Below are 18,546 nucleotides of genomic sequence, written 5' to 3' on the forward strand. Positions count from 1 at the left end.
TTATCACTATTATTATTAAAAGTATTATTAATGATATTAGAAATATCATCTTTACAAAAATTATTATTTTTAATAAGAATATCATTATTAATATAAAATTTCATTTTTAATAAGAATTATCATATTGTTATAATACAATTTTCGTAAATATAAATATTGTTATTAATAGAATAATAATAATTGTTAATACAAAAATATACAACTTATTTACCAATGCTATTTTATCAAATAAATATGTGATACAAATTATATAAATTACCTCAATAGAATCTATCGCAATATTTTTAATATTAAATGAACTTTATAAATTTCATTACTTAAGACATATAAAAGTATATTTTAATATAAAATTTTATTTATTAATAAATGAATTATATTATTTACTCTATTAATTTTTTTAAAAATATTTTAAAAATATAAAACGATGATATTTAAATTATATATAATAATCATAATCATTTATAATTTTTTTTTTTGAAATTATTTTGAGTCAAACTAATTTTTTTTTGTCGACCTTTGCATATTAGACTAGAGCATTAGGATTGTGGTACACTATGACTTGAATTAAAATGTTAGACAAATATTGACCAACCTATAAATATATATAATTAATTTAGGTTCGTGAATCCGAGACCAACCTTACACTGTTCAATGATGTTATATGTATTTTTACTACAAAATACTGTATGGTGAGTTTCATTTGCCTTTTTACCCTTTATATATTTTTGGGCTGAGAATACATGCGCAATTTTTATAAATGATTTACAAAATAGACACAAGTACGTGAAACTACATTCTATGGTTGAATTATCGAAAATCGAATATGCCCCTTTTTATTAAGTCTGGTAATCTAAGAATTAGGGAACAGACACCCTAATTGACGCGAATCCTAAAGATAGATCTATGGGCCCGACGAACCCCATCCAAAGTACCGGATGCTTTAGTACTTCGATGTTGTTTTATATCATGTCCGATGGATTTCCCGGAATGATAGGGGATATTCTTATATGCATGTTGTTAATGTCGGTTACCAGGTGTTCAATCCATATGAATGATTTTTGTCTCTATGCATGGGACGTATATTTATGAGAAATGAAAATGAAAATCTTGTGGTCTATTAAAATAATGGAAATGATTGTTTATGATAAACTAATGAACTCACCAACCTTTTGGTTGACACTTTAAAGCATGTTTATTCTCAGATTTGAAAGAAACTTTCCGCGGTGCATTAGCTCATTTAAGGACATTACTTGGAGTCATTCATGACATATTCCAAAAGACGTTGCATTCGAGTCGTTGAAGTTCATTAGAGATTATTAATTAAATGGTAGGTTAGGTCATTTAAAGTTGGATATTATGAAATGGCATGCATACCTGTTAACTTTCGATGTAAAGGAAAGTTTATCTTTTAAAACGAATGCAATGTTAGTAAAATGTATCATTTAGAGGTCATGTACCTCGCGATGTAATCATATGTTATTGTATTCGTCCCTATGGATTGGGTCGGGTCGTCTCATCGTGTGCTCGTACAAGCCGCCGATCCTCGTATTGTCTTATTGTATGCTAGTTGGTAGTTAGTAGATAGCTTGTGTGTGGCTTAAGCTATATCTGTTAGATAGATTCCATTCACTTAGCGGTGCGCTAAGCCCCCACATATTCTCCCCTTGCAGGTTTAGGTACTGCTAGTCGGGATGGGTGTTGTTCCAGAAGACATGTTTGACAACCCAACTCTGATGTGGACTTTTGTATAAATAATGTTTTGTAACAACGTTACACTGCTGTGTAAGCTTAAACTTAATTATGCGATTTAATGTAATGACGTGACTTATATTGTGTTTTTTATTAAAGTCTTCCGCTGTGTATAAAAAAAAAATGGCCGGTGTTACAAATTAGAACACAAAACCCCAATTAAACAAACCCCATACTAATTCATCATGTAAATCAAAGATTAAGCAAGTAAATACACACAATTAGATGAAATTAACAAGATAGAAAACAAATTCGGACCTTAGTGGGAGCCATTCTTGCAAGATGTGAAGTAATTAGACAAGAAATTAAAGTTTAGAAAATTAGGGATTTTAGATCTAAGGATTTGTAGGTGAAGAAAAGATAAAGCGAGTGAAATAGAAATACTTGTTTGGGTGAAAAAAGGCTGTGAATCCGTAACCCCTTTGTGTGGTTGTAAATCTTGGTTTTTTTTTAATTAAAAAGCAAACAGGCCCCTGCCCGACAGACAAATGAAGCGGCGCTCCACATATCGTGCGGCACTTCGAAAGGTTGCGCGGCGCTCCAATAGGCATGAAATCCATGTCGAGAGGTTTTAAACATCTGGTACATCAGGTACGTACCATCTGAGCGGCGCTCAATGGTATGGAGCGGCGCTCCAAGTGCTGATAATCCAGAATTTCGCATTTTTAAGCCATTTTAACCCATTTACTCAACCTTAAATCCAACAAACAACCCAAACAAAAAGCCGAGCACGATCATATTGCACATATCATCAAACAAGCACAAAAACATACAAACTCTACAACAATGTGAAGTTTACAAGACTCGTTACCAACTTCAAGTGACGTTAGGATCGGGTTCAACGTGAACCCCGTCATCAATCTCCAACGGGCCATCGAAATATTTCTTCACCCGATGCCCGTTAACCTTAAAGGTAGTACCACTCACATTTTTCAACTCAATCGCACCGTATGGGTACACCTTAACAACCTCAAATGGTCCCGTCCACCGGGACTTAAGTTTTCCCAGTAAAAGCTTCAATCTAGAGTTAAATAAAAGCACTCGATCGCCCTCATTAAACTCCTTCGAACCCTTTAACCTTCTATCAATTCATTGCTTGGTTTTCTCTTTATAAATTAACAAATTTTCATACGCATCAAGGCGTAATTCACCAAGCTCATTCAATTGCACCTCCCTTAGGCGTCCGACTTCCTTCAAATCCAAATTGCACTTTTTAAGTGCCCACAACGCCTTATGCTCAATCTCCAACGGGAGATGGAACGCTTTTTCATAAACCAACCGATAAGGAGTGGTACCAATTGGCGTTTTGTAGGCGGTTCGAAACGCCCACAAAGCTTCATCGAGCTTATTCACCCACTCCTTCGGGGATGGTATTCTCAACTTGTCCGCTGGTTTGGGCATGGTACGAAGTAGAAACTTTATGGAGAACTCCATATCGCTTCAATACCTTCTCCATTTGGGCGTTACAAAAATGAGTACGCCTATCGCTAATTAAAGCTTTAGGAGTTCCAAATCGAGAGAATAATCGTTTAAGGAAGGAGATCACAACTCATGCATCGTTTATGGCTAAAGCTTGCACTTCGGCTCATTTAGATACGTAGTCAATGGCAACGATTATGTAACTATAATTCTGAGATTTCAGAAATGGCCCCATAAAGTCAATCCCCCAAACGTCGAATACCTCGCATACTTGGATGCTTTGTTGAGGCATCTCATCCCGTTTGGTGACTTTACCAGCCCTTTGACAAGAATCGCACGATTTTCAAATCCGGTGGGCATCCTTGAAAATTGTCGGCCAAAAGAATCCGGCATCATAGACTTTACGCCCCGTAATTTGGGGTCCAAAATGCCCACCGGTAGGCCCACTGTGGCACTCATTCAAAATACGCATACACTCTTCATCGGAAACACACCGGCAGATAACCCCATCAGGACAACAACGAAAAAGATAGGGGTCCTCCCAGAAATAGTACTTACGGTCACTGAAGAATTTCTTCCTCTTTTGATGTGACCACCCTTTTTCCAAGAATCCTCCAACGAGCTAATTAGCAATGTCCACGTACCATGGCTTGTCCACCTTATCCATCGCCTTGAGATATTCATCGGGAAAATCGTCATGGATACTCGACTCGTGAAGGACTTTGAGATTTGGATTCTCGAGTCTAGACAAGTGGTCAGCAGCTAGATTTTCAGCACCCTTCTTATCCCGGATCTCGATATCGAATTCTTGCAAAAGCAAGATCCATCTAAGCAGTCGAGGTTTTGCATCCGGTTTCGAAAATAGGTACTTAAGAGTAGAATGGTCCGTAAAAACAATAGTCTTAGACAAGACTAAGTAGGACCGGAACTTATCAAACGAAAAGACTACCACAAGGAGCTCTTTTTCAGTGATAGTATAATTCAATTGCGCTCCTTACAAGGTCTTGCTTGCATAATAAATGGGTCAAAAATGTTTCTCGACCCTTTGACCCAAAACAGAGCCAACTGCAAAATCAGAAGCATCGCACATAAGCTCGAATGGAAGGGACCAATTGGGAGCAATTATGATGGGTACATTGATCAGTTTCTCCTTAAGAAGATCGAATGCCTTTTGGCACTCGTCGGAGAAATTCCAAGGCGTGTCCTTTTCGAGGAGTTTGTTCATCGGGTTAGCAATTTTAGAAAAATCCTTAATGAACCGCCGGTAAAAACCGGCGTGCCCGAGAAAACTCCGAACACCCTTAACATCGGTGGGAGGTGGAAGGTTCTTTATAGCTGTTACCTTCACGGGATCCACATCAATACCGTTCTTAGAAATCTTGTGCCCGAGAATTATGCCCCCTTGAACCATGAAATGGCACTTTTCCCAATTGAGCACAAGATTAGACTTCTCACACCTTTCCAACATCCGTTCTAAATTAAGAAGGCATGAATTGAATGAGTCACCGAAGACCGAAAAGTCATCCATGAACACCTCCATGCAATCTTCTATCATATCATGGAATATGGCCATCATGCAGCTTTGAAAAGTGACCGGAGCATTGCAAAGGCCAAAGGGCATGCGTTGGTATGAGAAAGTGCCATACGGGCACGTGAAAGCAGTTTTCTCCTGGTCCTCGAGCGAGATAGGAATTTGGAAATAGCCCAAAAAACCATCAAGAAAACAATAAAAGCTATTTCCCGCTAACCTCTCTAGCATTTGATCCATGAAAGGTAACGGGAAGTGGTCTTTGCGTGTGGCGTCGTTCAACTTCCGGTAGTCAATACAAACACGCCACCCCATGACAGTCCGAGTGGAAATTAACTCATTTTTATCATTGGTGGTAACGGTCATACCACCTTTCTTAGGTACACAGTGTACCGGGCTAATTCAAGGACTGTCAGAGATCGGGTAAATCAGACCTGCATCGAGGAGCTTAATGATCTCTTTCTTCACGACATCTTGCATGTGCGGGTTCAACCTCCTTTGTCGTTGCACCACAGGCTTGGAGTCATCCTCCATTAGGATTTTGTAGGTGCAATAGGAGGGACTAATACCCTTGATGTCATGAATTTTCCACGCAATGGCCGGTTTATGGGCCTTTAGCATGGTCACAAGTTCAGTTTTCTGACCTGTAGTAAGAGAAGAAGAAATAATTACCGGGAGCTTAGATTCCTCCTGCAAATAAGCGTATTCCAAATGATCTGAAAGTGGCTTCAATTCTAACTCGGGAGGTTCTTCAATTAAAGACTTGCTCCGGTAATCCGCATCACGTTCGAGTTCTTTGAACTCCTCCTTAGTCGGCTCGTAGCCGTTTTCCTTCAAGGTGGTCAAAATATCCACCTCCTCAACCTGCAACTCTTCATCAATTTCAACCAATGAACATTCTCCTGAACCCTGTAACTCTGGGAATTCCTGCAAAAACTCAGACTGGACATTCACAGTGTTAATAAAATAACATGTATCATCAGTGTAGCAGGGTATTTTAAAGCATGGCCGATTGAGAAAGTTGTATGCAAATCATCTATCCTAAGGGTCAACTGTTGTCCATAAACATCAATGATACATCTAGTCGTATTTAAAAATGGCCGACCCAAAATCAATGGAATCCTCTCATCCACTTCCATATCCAATACCACGAAATCGGCCGGGAAAACCAACAACCCAGTCTTAACTAGCATATTCTCTATAATTCCACAAGGGAATTTAATGGAGCAGTCAGCTAGCTGAATAGCCATACGTGTGGGTTTCAACTCCCCGGGGTCTAGCTTTAAATAAATAGAATAGGGCATTAAATTTATGCTACCCCGCAAATCCGCCAATGCTCTCATACAATCCAAATTACCCAGTAAACAAAGGGATGGTGAAACTCCCAGGATCCTCAAGCTTCTCAGGAAGCTTGTTTGCAACTACCGCTGAGCATGCGGCATTCAACCTGACTGAAGACACGTTCTCCAGCTTTTTCCTGTTAGTTAGCAAGTCCTTAAGAAACCTTGCATACTTGGGCATACCTGCAATCACATCAATAAAAGGCAAATTTATGTTAAATTTTTTAATTAAGTCCATAAACTTGGACTTTTCTGCCTCCAACTTCTCCAATCTCTGCTTCCTTGGAAATGGGAGCGGTGGTTGATACTCTTTAACTACCGGTTTAGCAGCAACAGTTTCCGGTACCCTCACAACTTTCTCAATCACCTGTTCCGGCTCCTTCTCCCCTTCCAGTTCACTAACAACAACCGACTCACTATCCGTAACCAACTGCACTCGCAAATCATACTCATCTGGCTTCCGTGGTGAATCATATGCTAAACCACTTCAGGTGGTGATAGCATTAACGTGCCCATTCTTCGGGTTATTATCTGTCTTACTCGGTAACTCCCCTGGTTTCCTCTCATTATTTTGATTAGCAAGTTGACCAATTTGTTTCTCCAAATTCTGAATAGCTGCTTGTTAATTTTGAAACATTTGATCGTTCTTCTCGTTGTTTTGAGTAACAGTAGTAACAAGCTGAGTTTGAGACATCACAAGCTTTTCGATCATAGCTTCAAGGTTGGACTTTTTCTCTTCGGCTTGGGGTTTCTGAAAATACCCGGGAGCTTGATGTTGATATCCTCCACTAGAACCTGGCTGGAACCTCGAACCTTGATTACCTAGAGGATTATAGGGATTGTTGAAATTTCTATTAAACTGCGCACGTCCCTGAAACTGATTGTTGTTTTGTTGACTAATATAAGCGATCTCTTCTTTCTGGTTCATAGTCAAACCCGCATCACAATCTTTTCCTAAGTGTAATCCCCCGCAAAACTCACAACCAACCTTAATACCATGCATGTCCTTTTCCAACTTCTCCAAGTTTCTACCAAATTTGTCTAACTTAGCATTAATAGACCCATAATCATCATACGCACCAGTGGTTTCGGTTCTCTTAACTGACGCTGAACTAGTTGACTCATGATCTTGATGCCATTCGTGAGTGTAAGCAGCTTGGTTTTCAATAATCACTAGCGCCTCTTCTTCGGTTTTATCCATTAAAGTTCCACATGCTGCTTGATCTATACTCTAACGAGTTGGTATGTCACACCCCTTATAGAAAATCTGGACCTTTTGTAAATCATTCTACCCGTGTTGCGGACACGAGCGTAACATATTAGAATAATGGCCCCAAGCGTCAAAAAGTGTCTCGCTGCTCTTTTGTCTGAATTGAGAAATATCTGCTTGAAGTCTAGCAGCTTGAGACGCAGGAAAAAACTTTGATAAGAACTTATCTACCAACGTATCCCAAGAGGTAATCGCTCCTTCTGGTTGCTTATCTAACCATCTATTAGCTTCTCCCTTAAGAGTCCAGGGAAAAAGCCTAGTCTTGATCGAAGTATCGGCAACCTCATGCAGTTTGAACAAGTTGCAAACATCATTGAAAATACGAAGATGCTCGTTAGCATCCTCACTATCCTTGCCATGAAATTGGCAGTAAGAAGAAATCAAACTCAGGATCGACCCTGTGATTTGGAAAGGCTGAGTGATGTTTGGTTGAGTAATCGAATTGCCTTGGCCCCCTCAGGTGGCCTTCAACTTTTCTGCCATAGTCTGAGGACGATTTGGTTGATCAGCTTGGTCAGCCATATCTTCAGTCTCGAAAAGATCTAATGAAACGTAAGATTCTTCTTCTTCTCTGATTTCAGGTGGTGTATCGGGCACCACAGTCTCAAAACTACTACCCAAATTAATTATATTAGCACTCGAAGAAAAAGATGAATCCACTGTAGACTGTTGCTCTTGACTTAACGCTCTGAATAACTCTCTTTCGGGTTCTACAAATGGTTGAAGAATCGGAGAATTAGAAGAACGCGTATGTGGCATGCACTACCTGTTAACTACGAAATCACAACTAACAACTGATTAAACTCACCGATTCAACTGAGCATAAACGAAAAGAAATAATAAACTATAACTAAACTAAACTAAGAACAATTAGATAACAAATCTTAATTTTCGACACAACTGTCCCCGGCAGCGGCGCGAAAAACTTGATGTGTTGAATCTAGTATATAATTTATCTTGGAAAATGCCGGTTTAAAAATTACTACACACTAACGGGCAGTGTACCCGATCTTGCAATAGTATAAAGTTGGTAATTCCGAAATCGTTCCAAGGACAGTTTTAAATGTGAGAATTAAGATTGTAATTAGTAAAAATAAACTAAGTTAATCTATGAAAATCGAAAGTTCGAAATAGTTTGTTTTGTGGCTATTTAACGATTAGCCAAATCAAAGATTGATTAAAAGTAAAAGACAATATTTTTGTGTTTTTAAGTTTATAAGAAATAAATGCAGACTCAATGAAAAGTAAAGATATTTGAATTCAATAGATAAAATAATGTTTGCCTAGATCTCCTATTCGCAGTGTCGGATGATTTGTTATTAAGCTCTAGTTCAATTTATCAATACATGCAACTACAGAGTCGGTTTACCCAGAGTTCTCTTTTAGCAAACACTTCAAACTTGGATTTATTGGCTTAGGGTTCCCTTTCACCAAAGACCTCTTTCGTTTGTGACTTAGTAATTAACTAATTATAAGATTAAGATTCAATTGGTTACGCGTTCGCTCCACACAATTCATCCCTATTTTGTTCAATCTATGTTACCCGGTTTACCCCCTTGGTCCAGTAAGCACCCAATTGGTTAAGACAAATCAATTAAAAACTAGTGTACTAAATTGAAACAGGGTTCCTTTGTTCAAACAAGATCACTAATCAACCTAGTAACAATAATCAACACCTAAAAGAATGGTTCTTAATCAAAACTCATAATTATCATGCATTAATCAAATCAAACATTAAAGTATCATCCAAACACATACGAATATTCAATCTAGACAAACATTAAATTGCTTAGCCAACCATGGCTAAAACTAAAATATAAAATAAACAATTAAGAGTATTCATAATGATGATAAGAATTAAACCTAATGAAAATTGTGTTCTTGAATGATGAACGGATCGAGACGCGTTACCGGAATGATTGATGTGTTAGAATGATCTTGGGGTTCCCCAAAAATCACCCTTTTTCGTCAAAAAGCTGCTGGAATTCGTCTGGATGCAATAATGATTCATTAGGGTAAAAATTCGGGCTTTAAATAGGTGAAATCTGACCCCGGCTGAAGGTGGAGCAGCACTGCAAATATGGAGCGGCGCTCCATATGCTGTATTCTTGATTTCTGGCCTTTTAAAAGCTCTCGAACTATTTTTCCTGCCTACTGGAGCGGCGCTCCATGTTTTGGAGCGGCGCTCCCTGCCTCTTTTTGCTGAATCGGACTGTAAAACTCATAAAATCACTCGTTTTCGAACCAAACTCGAATCGAACCAACCTCTTTCACTCGTTTCCATAGAAAATCACTAAAACCATCAAATAACTTCAAATTTCATCTTCTTGGTCTTAGAACTCGAACTTTCACAACACTTATTGAAATAACACCAAATCGTATCCAAAAGGACCAAAATGTGCTCGATATCGCTAAGGAGAAGGCGTATGAAATATGCGATATCACCGCAAATGTCGTTCTCATATTCGTTGGACCGAAGTAGGTGACAAGCAAACCACTGGACCCGAACTCATTCATGAAATAACCGTTAAAATCGTTCAAATCCAAAAAAGACCCAAGACGGCCCGTAATCGCCGCTACGCCAATGTTAGACGTAAACCTCTCGAATTTCAGGTGGGTGGCCGCGTAATTTTAAAAGTCGCACCTTGAAAAGGTGTAATCCGTTTTGGGAAACTTAGAAAGCTAAATCCGCGATGTTCTGATCCTTATGAAATCTTGGGGCGTATTGGACCCGTTGCTTACCGTTTCGAACTCCCAACTCAAACAAATTATGTTCATCCTACATTCTGCGTATCAAACTTAAAGATGTGTCTTGCGAAACAAGAACTTGTTATCCTTTTCGATGAGCTTACTATCGATGACAAACTCCAATTCATAGGAAAACCGGTCAAAATTATGGATCGTGAAACCAAACCTTAAAACAACGTAAAATCCCGATCGTCAAAGTTCGTTGGAATGCCAAGATCAAATGAAAAAGAAGTACCCTCACTTAATCGTAGAAATTTCAACGCAAGGTCTCGAGGAAGAAACAACGACTACTACTTCCAACTAAATTTCGGGACGGAATTTATTTTAAGGTGTCGGTAATGTAACAACCCGACTTTTTTCGTTAATTAATTTAACGCCCGTCTTTTTTTTTTAGATAATATCTTTTGTTATGTAAATTCATACCTTTCGTTAACTAACGTTCTTAATATTCTCGTTATTGGATTATAAAATCTTCTGTTTACTCTCGCATGTTTAAAATAATTCGTTCGGTTAATTCACGCACCCACTTTCAAACTCAAGGGATTAAATTTTCCATTTGACCAAAGAGGCAACTAGTTGAACTAGTCACCACTCTTCCTCACCATTCATTCCATTTTCACCTCCTCATCTTCTTTTTCTCTCTAGTCACCAAGAACCCAATTTTAACATTTTCAATGATTCATCATCCATTTCAATTCTAGCAATCAAACATCAAAACAAATTACATATTTGTGATCCTTGCATCATCCTCTTCAATTTGGTACCAATTTCATAGCCTGAGGTAAGCTTTTCAAAATCTCTAATTTTCATAAATTAGACCTTTAGACTTGAAATGGTGTTAATTAGTGTCTATGGCTTATTGTGATATCGTGTATGTAATTTGTATACTCGATCTTGTTATTTGGTGTAACTAGCATGAACACTTGAAATGGTTTAGTTAACTCTTTGATTTTGGATGATGAAATGTGTTTAGATGTTAATGTTGTGTGTTCAAAGTGTTAGTTACTTCATATGCTTCGATTTGGTATGTTGGATGACATGAAAATCCCACATTAACATGATATTTGATTTTGTGATTCTTGGTTAGGGTTTGATAGATTTAAAAACAAACTTTTGATGCATCAAATGCCTTGCAATGTTGTTGGTAAGTGTTTAGTTGTATTGTATGCGTAATTACCTACGAAACGGCATATTATATGTGTGTAGTAGGTTCCCGAATCATGAAATGCGTTTTCCGAACTTGAAACTTTGATAATGAACTTTTAACGATCATTCGACGAGGATTTTGTTGTTGTAAATGATGAACTTGTTTGATGAAATGTGCTTAGTTGTATTCCTAGTTAAAATACCTTTCCAACGATGTATGATATGCATTTTAAGTGTTTGTGGTTCAAAATTTGTGTTTGTATGAGTTTTGGTTCGAGACTTGTGAAATTTCAGCATTTAAGTAACCCAGGTGTTTTGGACGCCATCCCACCCTTTGGACGCCGTCCAAATGAACTGCAGAATTTTGATCAACTTGGTCGTTTACCGTTTAATTCTAACTATGCTACGCAACTCCGATTAACATGAAACTTGGCCATCATGTTTATATATGATTACTAATTGAAAAAAAATTGTGGGATACCCGACCTGACCCCGTTGACTTTGATTTTGACTTTGACCAAGTTTGACTTAAGGTCAAACTTGACCAAACACTTATGCAATCGTTTTAACGTGCTTTTACACTTATATCTTGCATGAAACTTGACAACTTGATTCACATGCTATATTAATTGAGTCGTAACGAGCCATAGGACTAATTGAATACATTTCGCCCGACCTTGTGTCGTAACCCGTAATTGATACAACTTATTTGTTTAGGTCAAGGCTAAGCAACTTTCATTTGCACAATGTTTAATTACAAGTACTTTGGCATGCAACTACGGTGAGATCATAGTCCCATCTTTTCAACAACTTTTATACTTTTAAATCATGGGATGAGAAACATATACGTATCTTACTTTTATGCTTTGAACACAAGTACGAAAACAAACATTCCACAGCGAGTTAGAACAAAAAGCCTCAATTTAATTATCATTAGTTACACTTGTAGGGTGTAAACGTGAACTTATGTTGTGTGGATCCATGTGGGCTTGACGCGCCCTCATTCGGACGGTTCGCTACCGTTAGCGGATGAAATATACTTTCGTGTATAGTGTATGTTCTAACACTACGTAACAGGGTACAAAACAGTTAAGTTTTGATAATTGGGTGCTCGCAAACGTACTTTTGGAATGCAAACGATTTAGATAATCAACGTTATGGAAATACAAAATCTTGTGGTTCAAAAACAACGTTTACTAATACACCTATGATTTCACCAACGTTTTTCGTTGACAATTTTTTATATGTTTCTCAGGTTCATACTTGGCTACTTGATACTTGCTTCCGCATACTTTGATTGCTTGCTTGGGGTCAAGCATACCTGCATACGCTAGTGATACCACGTTTGGATTCAAGCATATTGTTTACATACTTAGGCTATTTATAGCAACCGTGATTTTCAACTTATTATGTCGCGAGTTATCTCATTTATACATTACTACTTTTGTAAATTTAAACTTGTTGTCGAACCGTTTGGTAACTTAAAACTTTGCAAGTCATACACGTTTCAAATGAATGCGACATAATTTTTGTCAAACGCGTCTCATTTAGGGACTATGACCACGTAACGGGACCTAAGTTAACGGCGTAGTCAATGACGATTTTGTCGGGTCGTTACAGATGGTATCAGAGCGTTGGTTGTAGGGATCTAGGATGTGCATTAGTGTGTCTGACAGAGTTATTAGGACGCATTAGTGAATCTAGACTACAACCGGATAGTTAATCATTGCATTCTGACTTGCATTTGCTATAGATAGCACTTACTTGACTACTTGTGTATTTATACTTGAATCATTCTTAGGCGAACTTCTTAATGGTACCAAATTTTCATCATACGAACTCGTACTCTGCCACTTTCTGATAACACACGTAAATTCAAGATTCATACGTGTAAGGATGACGACGACTTCATTCGTTACACTAGTTCGGGAACTTTGTCTCCCGGGTTGTTATTCACCACCGTCCCAGATTACTATCCACGAGTAACATAAAGTTTCCACCACTATGGAAATCACTAGCCACTACTGATGTTACACTGGTGTTCTTCACTATCTACCACTTCTTGTTACTACCCCCAATACTCTAGGAGAGTATCGTCATCAATACTTATCACTACGGTTGCGTACTACTCATTATCATAATTCGTTACTCCTTTCGTACCTAAGGACATTATTGGTTAACTTGATCCGCATTGACGTGAACAATCGTTTATACACTTCCCTCGAGAAACGCTTCTTCAGAGTTGCACAAATTCTTTCGATTCGATACGAGTCACGAACTTGATTCTATGGAGTGATGTAGGAATGGAGGTATGAGTTAGCATAATATAACGACACTCGATCAATTTAGTTATATTATGGTAAGTCATACTAAAGTTCTAATGACTCGTGATGGTGATTGGATTCGATCAACCTAATCACCATCATTTGCCATGTACATGACTTTATTTTTCCTTGTTGCCATCCGAAAACTTCGAGAATATTGTGTAACAACCCAACCCGTTAACCAACAAAAAACGCAACATAAAAAAAAATTTAAAACTGGGCAGAAGGGTGCGCCGAGCGCACCACACCAAGTGCGTGGCGCGCACTGGTGCCTGGCAACTTCTGTCCACTTTTTCCGTTTTACGCGAAAAGATCTTCGACTTCCCGACACATTTAGACCAAAGGCTTTTCACAACATATTATAATAGTTAAAAATAACACGTTCCAATAATAAAATGAGTTTTACTAGACCAGGCCCACTTCGGCCGTTTTACGACTTTCGTACAAAATACAAATTTTCAACCACATTATTTTTAACACAAAATAAATACCGAGCATGGCGATTGGGAATATGCTACCCAATCCTAATCAAATCCAGAAGCAAGATCTTCTAAGAAACTACGCAAGTCCACTAGTCCCCACGCTTACCCGAGCCACCGCATCCATGCAAATCTATAAAAATATAAACAACGAGAGGGTAAGCTAACGCTTAGTAAGTGAAAATATACTACATACATATATATGCATAAAATGAACACGCCACAAAAATAATCAAATACCGCATACCGGAGCATCCAAGTATAAAGGCAAGCTAATCTAAGCATACCGTGCGATCACTAAGCAACAAGCTAAAATACATCAACAAACATAAGTTCACCAACGACGATGTGAACAACGCCAAATAGCTACACCCGGAGGGTTAGCTACATCACAACGATACATCAATATATATATATATATATATAATAATTTATATATAAACGCCCAAGGTTAGCCCCTTAACCCAATACCGAAAACCAAATACCACAACGAAGATTGGCCGAACAACCCGAGCCTTAGTGAATTCGCACAACCCGATATTCACTTCTTCACCAATTCAACAACTGAGGTTGGCTACCCGAGCCTTAGTGAATTCGCACAACCCGAGATTCACTACCTCATCAACAAGATGACCGAACAACCCGAGTCATCATGTATCCGCACCACCCGAGATTCACTACCCAAAATATTATGCATACGAGCAAACCGACATTCATTTCCCACACCATAACCCACGCCGTCGGGGTTATAACTCCAAATCACAATCCATGTGATATCGTACACACAAGTATGCAACTCGCCAACGGTGGTCAACCAAAATGCACAACCGTGCCAATTGGACCTATTATAAGTCCATAAAAATCCGCCTATATGTGAAGTGAGCTCTATAACCGAGAACCACTTCACCCTACCCACACCCATCCTACACATACATATGCACATAGGATATTAACACTCACCTTGTCATCTTGATGAATGCTTCCAAGTAATCCGCAACTCGTCAATGGAAAGTACGTATTCCTTTATCACAATTACAACAACACACTTAGAGTGGATTTACAACCAACTCAATTCGACACTTAGAGCAAATTCGACCAATTGCACTCATAAACACAAAACGCGTCCAAACTAACCAATAATCACTAATCACAAGTGAACATGGTTCTAATATGCCAATGAACCCGATCTTAAGTGTTAAACACTTATCAATCTCAAAATCACCCAAAAACCCTAATTTTGACTCGATTCCAAAATTAGTCTTTCAAACACATAAAAAGGGTTCCAATACTTCCATAATCACTAAACCTAGTGATTCAACCCAATTACAAGTCCTAATCATAACCAATTTGTTCATCAACCCAAAATCCACCATCAATAACAATAAACTCGATTACTAGCATCAACAAACTCACTTCAAGAGTTTAAATGGGTTTCTCTACAAATCAAGTTCAAACCCTAACTTTGAATATCAAAATCAATAATGAAATTCGGAGTTAGAACTTACCAGAACAACCAAAACGTAGCTAGGAACGAGGTGAACAACTTAAACACTTCAGCTTTTGATCAAACCAAGCTTCTTCTTCTCCAAAACCCCAAATCTCTCTCTAGAATTCTCCCCCTCTCTCTAGAATAGTTGAGAGTGATGAATGGATGTGAAAATGATCCAAAAGTGGATCCAAACCAGCTGATAAGGCCTGAGATCCGGCCTCAAGTGAAAAGACCAAAAAGCCCTTCATTACACTTAAAATAGAAAAAGGCAGAATTCTGTCGCTGGGCATGTGCGCAGCGCGTACACCTTATGGTGCGCGGCGCCCACCCATGTCTGGGCAGATTCTGACCTTTTAACTTTTACACTTAGCTTCATCCACTATACATACATCATTTAAAACTCTGTGTGCCATAAAAATTGGGGTCTTACAACTCTCCCCCACTTAGAATCGATCACGTCCTCGTGATCCTCATCACTTAACCAAACGGACCACATTCCACGGTCCTCAAACATACGTTCCAAACCGACCTCTACCACAATTATCATAAACTCGAAGATTAAACCACTTACCAATTACACATGTGCACGCATTTCGAGACATGCAATGCACACGACATCCGAAAACTACTACAATCGCTTAACATTCGCGGAAACATCATGTTTCCTTCCAATTTCTCTAGGCAATCCTCCCCAATGGACCGCCCTTAACACTAAATCGTCATCCGTGATTTAACAAATCCATAAATCCGAGTATTAAAACTTGTTCAATTCCTCACATCGGGAAAAACTCAATCAACCTCTTACCGAGATATCAATCCCTTGGCGTACCCTTACCGAGTACAATGCTAAAAGCAACCAAGTCTCAACCTAAGGTCAACAACCCGAAATGATGAAGACCGAGCCAAATGTATCCTTACGGATAACACCAATCACTAAACACCACTTGTAGTGCGCAATATGACCAATACGCAACTATCGTAACATCACAAGCAACCGCTAAAACCGACAGCTCCCCAAATGATTATGGCAACGCAAATCCCAAGGTGTACAAAATCGACTATTGTCACACCCGTAACAACATGTGAGCGAAACACGGCTATCACATCACTAATCACATGACATGGTCCTCGCGACCCCACCATTGGTGTATAAACAACTAATAGTTCACAATACAACATGGCCGAAACAACCCGAGCCTAGACACATATGGAGGATGGTCGAAACAACCCGAACCTTAGTGAATTCGCACAACCCGAAATTCACCAACCCAATCCATATATCCCACAACGAAATAACCGCACAACCCGAGTCATCGTGAATATACGCAAAACGATATTCACTACCTCCGCCACATAGTATAACTGAGGATGGCCGTACAACCCGAGCCTTAGTGAATCCGAACTACCAGACATTCACTACCTCAAACTATGAGTCCAACCAATAGGGACAATCGTACTACCCGAATTATTTTGAATACGAACAACCCGATATTCACGTCCCACAACACAACACGTGAATGGTACTCCCATTCCGATAACGTTATACCATACCGATATAACACTAAGCTCATGATGAAGTTAGCGGACCCCGAAGGTCATCCTCCACCAATCAACAATACCATGATGAAGTCAGCGGATCCCGAAGGTCATGCTTCACCAATCTCATACGCACTTTTGGCCTCAAACAACGAGTAGTGCAACATCGCGCTCTGCTACACTATAGTGAACCCTAACGGATACCACTAACCATCCACACAATCGAGCGAGAACCACCTATATCGAACAAAAGCACAAAACAATAATTCTCTACAAGAGAATCCACTACGCACATCCCTTAGCAGAGTGATTTCACCTTGCTCACCAAACACGCCCATTATCTCTCAACGAGATTACCACATTATCACCTCGGTGATAATTTATATCCCAAAATCATAAGTACAATTTAATCGAAATTGTACTCTACCACAAATCGACCAAAACTAGGTCCCAACGCAAACTTCCAGATCTACCAAAAGCATTATCCGAAGTCTCACACTAAAACTTCCTCGTGCGGGAGTGTAACTCCCCCACTTGGAACTACGTTCTATAACCGCCTCTCGTACAACCGTACAATGCTACCAAAGGTAGACTTTACCAACAATTGGGTTCACACGACCCATTACCATATCTTGCTCCAAACCTTGAGCATACGAAGGATTTTAACCAATCCTTAAACACCTGAACGAAAAGTGTACCACAATTACACAAACCATACTCTCGCAATCATCTAATTACTTTAGGTTGTCAAATTTCACCCAGACACTCATGTACCTAAGGGTTTCTCTCCGGTACCCTAAGCACAATGTAACCGCAATACCATCAGAGTCGAACACTATGCTAGTAGGTATGAAAGAGGCACCTAATGTCGCGTCATGTAGACTCCATTACCAACGTACATCGAGATCCAAAACACTCAATCTCAAAGGTTCCAACCACCCGACGAACCTCACGGTTCATCAATTTCAACACGAGAGCGAACACGCTCTAACATCCGAACACCAAAGCCCATTCCCAAGGCTTGGTAGAACATTTCTCAATACTAAGGAATGCTTGGTTACACCAAGTCTTACGCCCTTCGCCCATTAATCAAAACGTCACCATAGGGTACTTCCATTAGGAACGTCACCCATAACAATAACATGCAAAACACTATGCAACCCACAAACCCGAACGCATCGACACATAAATAAATATTCAAAGGGCATATTTATTAAAATGAAACGTCCCTCAATGTCTCCTTGCGGCATTCACCGCCGCCAACTCGGGACAATCCAGCTTGCGATGTCCCTCTTTATGACAATAGTAGCACATTCCATCATCACTCTTCGGCATTGTGCATTCCCACAACTTGTGGCCCCTAACACCACAATTGAAACATCTAGGCGCACGAGAACTCGTCGAACCTTTTCCACATTACCCATACTCGCACCTGTGCCCTTAGTTTTCTTACTTGGAGCACCATACGAATCAACCCTTCTCTTATTTGAAAGCTCCCTAGCTTTCAATCGCAAATGT

This window comes from Rutidosis leptorrhynchoides, chromosome 7, assembly GCF_046630445.1.
Source record: "Rutidosis leptorrhynchoides isolate AG116_Rl617_1_P2 chromosome 7, CSIRO_AGI_Rlap_v1, whole genome shotgun sequence".
Lineage (NCBI taxonomy): Eukaryota > Viridiplantae > Streptophyta > Magnoliopsida > Asterales > Asteraceae > Rutidosis > Rutidosis leptorrhynchoides.